Below are 9,821 nucleotides of genomic sequence, written 5' to 3'. Positions count from 1 at the left end.
TGATATGTAATGTTTTATGAAAGTTTTATATTCCGCGTAAAGTTTTTAATTAACTCTGATATTTAGAACTGTGTTTATGAGTAAATCCAACACGAAAGTAGGGTTACCGGTAACGGGGCCTTACAAGTTGGTATCAGAGCAAAGTTCAAGAGATTTAAGCATCCTACATGCTTAGACTTGAACAGAGAATGGGATTTAAGTAAGAAAAGAAAGAAGATGCCAGTTCAAGAATGCCATGTGTCGCTCAAGCAAGATCAGTAAAGGTGAAAGGTATGATTAAATGATATATGTTAATGAGAAAGAAAAGATATGAGAATGGTACGGATAGGAATAATTGATTGTTTGAATTGACTAACTACTTAAGTAGAACCAGCACAAATAGACTCATAAAAGGAAGTGTATAGGACACGGAAAGTAACGTGATCAGCTAATCACAACTGGCCACTGTTATTACCTGTTAGCCTTACTATCCTTGTACTAGATAGTTCCTTGAGTGATGATGTTTGTGTTTTCCCCTTTAGAATACTAATGGCTGGAGCTGGAGAATTTGTTGAAACTGGGGGTCGCGCTGGGCGTCGTGGCAGGCCTCGTCTTGTCCGGCAACCCTCGGTGGAAGAAGCTTCCCACACCGAAGATGAAGGAAGCGCAGCTGGAGGAGACCAGAACAACAACGAGGAAGTTCAACTTAGCCCTGCAGTTCAAGCAGCCATCGTTCAGGCTGTAGTTGCTGCTGTGAAGAACCTGAATCCCGAAGGATCTGCTGGAAGCCGTGAGCGAACTGCTGAAGGGGCGGGTGGTGATGGTAGAAGGGATGGGGAAGGTGAAAGAGGGGCCTCGAGTGGGGATAAGTCTGTGAAAGTCGATGATAGGAGAGGAGGACAAGGTGGGTGCAGCTATAAGTCCTTTAAAGGTTGTGACCCGCCAAAGCTGACTGGTTTAGGAGACGCAATCGCTACTCTCCAGTGGATAACCGCTATGGACAAGGTTATCCGCATTAGCGAATGCCGTCCCGACCAAGCTGTGGGTTATGCTACTCAGTCATTCGTAGATGAGGCTATGTATTGGTGGGAAAGTGTGGAGCAGAGAAAGACTAAGGATGAGATTGGAGCAATGAAGTGGGAAGATTTGAAAGAGTTGGTAATGAAGAAGTTCTGTGCAGATGCCGAGGTTGAAAGAACGGAGATGAAGTTCCAGAATTTAAAAGCCGGTATGATGACGCATCGTGAGTACACCACCGAGTTCAATCGAATGTCTAGGTTGGTGCCTGATATGGTCAACACCGAGGCTAAAAGGATCAAGTGTTACGTGAGGGGATTACCACAGAGAGTCCGCATGCTAGTCAGGACAAGTAAACCTGCTACTTTCGATTCTGCTGTCGAACTCGCAGAAATGGTCTATGCAGACTTAACTGCGGATGATGTGGTGGTGGGAGATGAGAAGAAAGAAAAGAAATGGGTCGCTCCTGCTAAACGACCCGGTACCCAGATGTGGAACCCTAAGAACAAGCAGCCGAGAGTTTGGGAGAACAGGTCGTGCAAGACCTGTGGCAAGGCACACAATGGTGAGTGTAGATGGGGAAAGGGTTCGGATACATGTCATAAGTGTGGAAAGATGCATGCTGGAGAGTGTAGAGTTGGGTCGAATGTTTGCTATAAGTGTGGGAAGGTAGGACATTATGCCAATGAGTGCAGTGCAAAACCAGCATGTTACAAATGTGGCAAGACAGGCCACATGGCGAGGGAATGCACCGATGGTGAGGCTGGAGGTAGCGGGAAGAAGGATGCTGGTCAAGCTAGGCAAAGAACCAGAGCCTACATGCTGACTCAAGAACAAGCCAAGCAGATTCCGGATGTTGTCACAGGTACGTTTCTAGTGAACGGTGTTTCCGCTACTGTATTATTTGATTCGGGCGCAAACAAAAGTTTCGTAGCCACACCATTTAGTAAACTAGCTAAAATGATATGTTGCCGAGTGTCTGAGACCCTGATAGTAGAAACCGCTAGTGACACTTCGGTTAAAATAACGAATATGGTTAAGAACTGTAAAATAGAATTGGAAGGGCATGAGTTCCCGGTTACCTTGTACGTTATGACCTTGGGAGGGTTCGACGTAGTTTTGGGTATGGATTGGTTGTCTGAGTTTGAGGCTCAGATAGTATGTAAAAGTAAGATGATAAGGTTAAAGTCATTGGATGGTAGTGCGGTGACGGTTTATGGTGATAAGGAGAGTTGTGGGCTTAATGTCATTTCGATGATAAAAGCCGAGGGTTTGTTAAGGCGGGGGTGCGGAGCCTACCTGGCGTATGTTGTCAACGCTACGGCCGAGACGAAAGAAATGAAGAATGTTCCTATTGTGCGCGACTACCCAGAAGTATTCCCTGAGGATCTTCCGGGGTTGCCACCTGAGCGAGAGATAGAATTTCAGATAGATCTAGTACCAGGAGCCCAGCCCGTCGCAAAAGCGCCTTACCGTCTAGCACCGTCCGAGATGAAGGAATTGATGTCACAACTGCAAGAACTCCTCGACAAAGGTTTCATAAGACCGAGTGTTTCTCCGTGGGGCGCACCGGTTTTGTTTGTGAAAAAGAAGGATGGAAGTATGAGAATGTGCATAGACTATCGTGAGTTGAATAAGCTTACGGTAAAGAATAGATATCCTTTGCCAAGGATCGATGATCTGTTTGACCAACTGCAAGGTTCAAGTTGGTTCTCACGAATAGATCTCAGATCAGGCTACCATCAGCTGAAGGTGAAGGAGGCAGACATCCCTAAGACAGCGTTCCGAACGCGGTATGGACACTACGAGTTCCTCGTAATGTCATTCGGTCTAACAAATGCTCCTGCAGCATTTATGGACATGATGAATAGGGTGTGTCGGCCGATGTTGGATAAGTCGGTTATCGTCTTCATTGACGATATATTGATTTATTCAAAGAACGAGTCTGACCATGCTGAGCATCTGAGAGAGGTATTGGAGACACTGAAGAAAGAGAAGTTGTACGCCAAGTTTTCGAAGTGCGCGTTCTGGCTAAGAGAAGTGCAATTTTTAGGTCACGTGATTAATCCTGAAGGGATTACCGTGGACCCAGCTAAGATTGAAGCGATAACGAATTGGAAGACTCCGCAAAATCCGACTGATATACGAAGTTTCCTAGGGTTAGCCGGCTACTACAGGAGATTCATCGAAGGTTTCTCCAAGATAGCCGCACCGCTGACCGGTATGACCCGAAGGTCGATAGTATTCAGCTGGGGAAAATTTCAAGAAGAAGCCTTTGAAGAATTGAAGAAGAGACTCACGCAAGCTCCAATCCTTACTCTACCCGATGGTGACGAGGATTTCGTTGTTTGTGCTGATGCTTCGCATCAAGGATTAGGTTGCGTGTTGATGCAACGAGGGAAGGTGATAGCTTACGCGTCCAGACAGTTGAAGGTCCATGAAAGTACTTATCCGACGCATGATTTGGAGTTAGCAGCTGTAGTGCATGCTCTTAAGATATGGAGGCACTATCTGTACGGCACTAAGTGTACTATCTATACCGATCATAAGAGTTTAAAGTACTTCTTCGAGCAGAAAGAATTGAACATGAGGCAGAGAAGATGGTTAGAATTGATAAAGGATTACGACTGTGAGATTAAGTATTACCCCGGTAAAGCTAACGTGGTTGCTGATGCGCTAAGTCGTAAGAATGAGGAAGTCCTTGCAACAGTGAAGTCATACAAGCTGATTGTGAACTCAAGTCTTTTTGAAGAAATCATCAAAGTGCAGTCGGAGGTGTTAGTAGATGAAGGGTTAGTAAAGAAAGAAAGGATTTATGGCCAGCAAGATGAGTTGGTGGAAAACACTCATGGAGTTAAAACTAGGTTCGACCGTATGTGGATCCCACGCCATGGTGATCTTAGAAGTCGAATCTTAGATGAAGCTCATAAGTCAAGGTACTCAATCCATCCTGGAGCTACAAAGATGTACCAAGACCTGAAGAGAGATTACTGGTGGCCAGGAATGAAGAATGATGTAGTGGATTATGTTAGTAAGTGCTTAACTTGCTTACAAGTCAAAGCCGAGCATCAGAAGCCTTATGGGAAGATGCAACCGCTAGAGATACCTGAGTGGAAATGGGAACACATCACCATGGATTTCATAACTAAGCTACCTCGTACGGCTAAGCAACATGATACCATCTGGGTGATTGTGGACCGTTTGACCAAGAGTGCTCACGTTCTGCCCACACGAGAGGCCATCTCGTCAGAAACGTTAGCAAGCTTGTTCATCAAGGAAGTGGTAACCAAGCATGGAGTACCGTTATCGATCGTGTCTGATAGGGATACACGGTTTACTTCGAGGTTCTGGAAGAAATTTCATGAAGCTTTGGGGACGAGGTTGAACATCGGTACGGCGTATCATCCTCAAACTGATGGACAGTCCGAACGGACGATCCAAACCCTTGAGGATATGCTACGTGCTTGTGTTTTAGATTTTGGTGGAAGTTGGGATGATCATCTGCATCTGGCAGAGTTCTCCTATAACAACAGTTACCATTCAAGTATCGGTATGCCACCGTTTGAGATGTTGTACGGTAGACGATGTAGAACCCCGGTGTGTTGGGGTGAGATTGGTCAGAAAGAAATGGGAAGCCTAGAAGTGGTTCAAGAAACGTCTTCAAAGTTCGATCAGATCAAAGCAAGAATGAAAGCCGCTCAAGACAGACAAAAGTCTTATGCAGATAAGCGGCGACGACCAATTGAGTTTGACGTTGGTGACAATGTGATGCTTAAGGTCTCGCCTTGGAAGGGGATTATCCGTTTTAGGAAAAGAGGAAAGTTGAGTCCGAGGTACATTGGACCGTTCAAGATTGTAAAACGTGTGGGTGAAGTAGCTTACAAACTGGACTTACCCGATGAGTTAGAAGGAATTCATTCAACCTTCCATGTCTCTCATCTGAGGAAGTGTCTAGCTGATGACAAGTCTCACGTGCCATTAATGGACATCGAGGTTGATGAACAATTGAACTACATCGAGCAACCGATAAAGATCGTTGATCGCAAGGAGAAGCAGCTTCGTCATAAGGTTATACCCTTGGTCAAAGTGATATGGAAACACCGCAAGGGATCAGATGCTACTTGGGAAGTTGAGGATGAGATGCGCAAGTTTTACCCTAGTTTGTTTATGTAATAGTTAGGTTTCGGGGACGAAACCTCTTTAAGGGAGGAAGACTTGTAACATCCTAAAATTTTTATATTGATAAATAAAAGAAAGTTATGTTTAGTAAATTCACGTTTTAGTTATTTAATGTCGAGTAAGGAACGGGTCTTGGGCTTAGTCATTTTATGAACTCGGCCTGTCTCGACCCGTAGGAAGCCAACCCGAGCCTAACCAAACCCGTAGTATATAAACTAAAGTTCTTGACACTTCCACCATTTTCACCATCTTCCTTCACTTACACCCACCCAAACACTCTCATTTCTAGAGAGAGAAGCTAGAGAGAGAAAGTTCTCAAATCACAAATCCGAGTCCACAATCTTGTTCCTAATCGTTTTTGGTAAGTCCCTCTCGAAAATCATCCGTTTTCATAACCATTTCGGCCTCAAATCGAGCAAAAACGTAACTTGAGTTTTCGGGTCAAAAACCGCCTTGTTTTGGTGTCAAAATGCAAGCTTTTGTGTTTAAAAATACTAGGAATCGATAGCCCTTTCAATCCCGAGCATTTCCATGTCAAAAACTTCGATTTTGGGTCAAAAAAATCTGGAAAATCTGGAAAACCCGTGGGTTTCTCCGTCGCCCAGCTTGAAGGAGTCGAATCAGACTCATTCGATCGAACCAGTCGATCGAATCAGTCCATTCGATCGAATGCGTAGATCGAACAAGTCCAGTCGACCGAATAGGGAAGCAACCGAATGGTCTCCAACTCATTCGATCGAATGAGTTTTGTATTCGATCGAATGAGTGTTGTATTCGATCGAACGTGTTGTATTCGATCGAACGTGTTCCTGTTTGATCGAACGTGTTCCTATTCGATCGAACGTGTTCCTATTCGATCGAATCAAGCCAGAACCAAGTTGTTTCCAAGATTCGCCTGAAGTGAAGTTCGTTTATGAAATAAATTAAAAACCTAATGGAAAATGTGTTAAGGCGGTTATCGAAAATGAGTAGTAGTAATAGTAGTAGTAGTAATTGATATGTGTAAATATTATACAGTTAGCCGAGCCCAGTTAAAGAAAGGAATTACAATCAACGGCGAGCGTAACAGGATCCAGGTGAGTTTCTAGCCCCATTCCTTGTTATGTTTTCGGGGCTGTGTGCATACTTGATGTGTTGTTAATACATTTATCCTAAGTGATAAGTGTATGCCATATGTGATATATGTGATATGTATGAATGATTGCTTGATGGTACGTGAACGATCTTCGGATATTGCACGTACTGTCAGGTTGTAACGTTATAAATATGGTAAGTATGATATGTATGAATGATTGCTTGATGGTACGTGAACGATCTTCGGATATTGCACGTACTGTCAGGTTGTAACGTTATAAATATGGTAAGTATGATATGTATGAATGATTGCTTGATGGTACGTGAACGATCTTCGGATATTGCACGTACTGTCAGGTTGTAACGTTATAAATATGGCAAGTATGATATGTATGTTTATGTGTATGAACGTAATAAAGTTAATAAAAAAAGGAAATAACGGTTGTATGGTTGTATGGTTACGAAAAGGGTACCGAGCCCTAATAATACTCGAGGTATGATGTATGGTTGTATGGTAACGAAGAGGGAATCGAACCCTACTAATATTCGAAAACAAGGGACCAGACCCTAATAATATCTGTGATGTTAGGGACCAGACCCTAATAATATCTGTGATGTTAGGGACCAGACCCTCATAATATCTGTGATGTTAGGGACCAGACCCTTATAATATCTGTGATGTTAGGGACCAGACCCTTATAATATCTGTGATGTTAGGGACCAGACCCTTATAATATCTGTGAGGTTATAGGGCGAAAGGCTCTTTAAAACGTATGATTATGAATGTAAAGAAAGTATGTAAGTAAGAATGAAGGTATGAGTACTTATGTGTGTATGAAAGAAAGTTATGAGGTTAAGTACGTATGTATGTAACAAGGTATTGTATGGTAGTGTATGATTAACTAGAACTCACTCAGCGTAGCTGACTTTTAGTATGCACGCAGGTGAGTAGGATGAGACAGCTGGCTTGAGTGGAGGACACATGGCAGAAGACTAAAGCCTGGCATCTGAAGATCTGATATGTTTATTAAGTTATGTTTTGATTTTGAAAGACAAGAGGAATGTTTTAAGACATGATTATGAATTGATATGTAATGTTTTATGAAAGTTTTATATTCCGCGTAAAGTTTTTAATTAACTCTGATATTTAGAACTGTGTTTATGAGTAAATCCAACACGAAAGTAGGGTTACCGGTAACGGGGCCTTACATCATCCAAGACTACTGCAAAAAGAAAAGGGCTCAACGCTGACCCCTGGTGAAGACCTACCTCTACAGGAAAGAAATCAGTATCCCCCACTGGCGCACGGACACTTGTTTCACTCCTGGTATACATATCCATAATTATCTCTATGTATTTCCTGGGCACTCTTGTACCCTCCAAGCACTCCCAGAGCACCTGTCGTGGCACACTGTCGTAGGCCTAATTCCCCATGAGGCCATGACCCATGGAATTTAAGTTATAACCAGGCTTTTCGGCCTTTTTTACGTTTATGAAAAATGATTCTAGTAATAATTTACAACATATTTGATATTTCCATCCAATTTTTTTTCATTATTGACAAAATGTAAACTTGGTGGATGGAATGGATCGGACCGGATCAAGTTGGACAGGGAACAATTCTGGTGAGGTTCCGGTGTTCGGCGTAAAACATAAGATTCAAGAGTTAACCCTTAATGCACCAAACTGCATCAAACTACACCAAACTATAAGTTCGTGTGAAATAATTGGAGTGGCTAAAAGAAGCATTGAAGTAGCATCGTTGGTTTGCCCGACTTGTGGAGAAATGAAGGTTTCGGCCGAATATCTCTCTGTCTTGCGGATTGACACAATCGGTATGGTACATTGACAGGTGGTATGGTTGTGGTGCAAGATCCCACATATATTCGCCTTTAGTATTTGTGATCTATAAGTCATAGGACCTTCACAAAGACAATAAATTCCAAAAAAGAAAAGCGAATGTATTTTACGCCAGCTGTCTTGTTTCGTTCCGGTGCTATGGAAGACGAGAAATGATATGGTGTTTAATGAAAAGATGATTATGGTGATAGTGTAGTGGGATATATTAAAGCACTTAGTTACCTTTTGATAAAAATAGGCCGGGGTGTCATTATCATTGAAAGATTGGTGTGGTTTCAAAGTGTATTCGTTTAAGCTAATAAAATTTTTCGTCGGTTTTTTATTGAAAAACATAAAAATCGAGTAAAGTTTTAAACATTTTAAAACTGCAATAAATCTAAAAAAGAAAATTACTGTTTGTGTCCCTGTGGTTTCAGGGAGGAGGCACAATGAGTCCCCAAAAGAAAATTTGAACTGGTTAGGTCCCTGTGGTTTAAAAAATGAACCATTTGAGTCCCTGTCAAATGTGGAATTACTAGTTTACCATTTTTTATGATCCATATGAGTCCCTGTGGTTAAGTGATTGCTCAGTTTTAGTCACTCTTTAAAAATTACCTCTAAATTACATAATTTTTTTTAACAAAAATAAGAAAACGAAACTTTTTTTTAACGAAAATAAACGGACTGAACTAATTTTTTTAACAAAAATTGATGAACCATACTTTTTTAACAAAAATACGAACCGAATTATTTTTTACAAAAATAAACGACTCGAACTACTTTTTAATACAAATAAACGAACCATACTACTTTTTTTAACAAAAATAAATGATCGAACTACCTTTTTAGCGAAAATAAATGAACTATTCTTTTACTAAACTAAATGAATGCAACTACTTATAAAATACGCAATCAAATCGCACTCCACCTTAGCACAAGCTACGACGATATTTTCGTTAAAAGATAAGTTTGGTTTGTTTATTTTTATTAAAAAGAAGTTTGGTTAAAAGATAAGCTTTGGTTTGTTTATTTGTGTTAAAAAACAAGTTTGATTCGTTTATTTTTTGTAAGAAAGATAGTTTGATTCGTTTATTTTTGTTATAAAAAGTTTCGTTTTCTTATTTTTGTTAAAAAAATTATGTAATTTAGAGACAATTTTTAAAGAGGGACTAAAACTGAACAATTACTTAACCACAGGGACTCATATGTATCACAAAAAAAGGTAAACTAGTAATTCCATATTTGACAGGGATTCAAATGATTCATTTTTAAAATCACAGGGACCCAACCAGTTCAAATTTTCTTTTGAGAACTAATATGCCTCCTCCCTGAAATCGCACAAACAGTAATTTTCTCAATCCAAAATATATTTTGAAAATCAATAATGTAGATAATTTACCTTGGATAATGGATTAGTAGCAATAATTGAGTATATTGGACAATGAGACATTTGTTGATTGGCCATTTTGCCTTTTCCTTTTTTTTCCCTAACGAAATATGTTTTGGCTCTGTGTCGTCAGAAACACGCACTGGTTAATTAATGTCCACGTTGCATTATAAAAAGATTATGATATAACTTTAGGTTTACTTTTATTTCAAACAGCTATATAATACTTTTAACGACAGAATTACAGAAATTGTCCTTTATATTTACGTTGTTGTTCTTTATTTTTCAAAGTAACATATATTGTACTTTACGTTTTCAAATGCGACACCGTTAGATTTTTGCCCCA

This window comes from Bidens hawaiensis, unplaced genomic scaffold (assembly GCF_021521415.1).
Source record: "Bidens hawaiensis isolate Kalapana, Puna unplaced genomic scaffold, B.hawaiensis_p1.1 tig00002772_1, whole genome shotgun sequence".
Taxonomy (NCBI): Eukaryota; Viridiplantae; Streptophyta; class Magnoliopsida; order Asterales; family Asteraceae; genus Bidens; species Bidens hawaiensis.
This window is presented reverse-complemented; position numbering follows the sequence as displayed.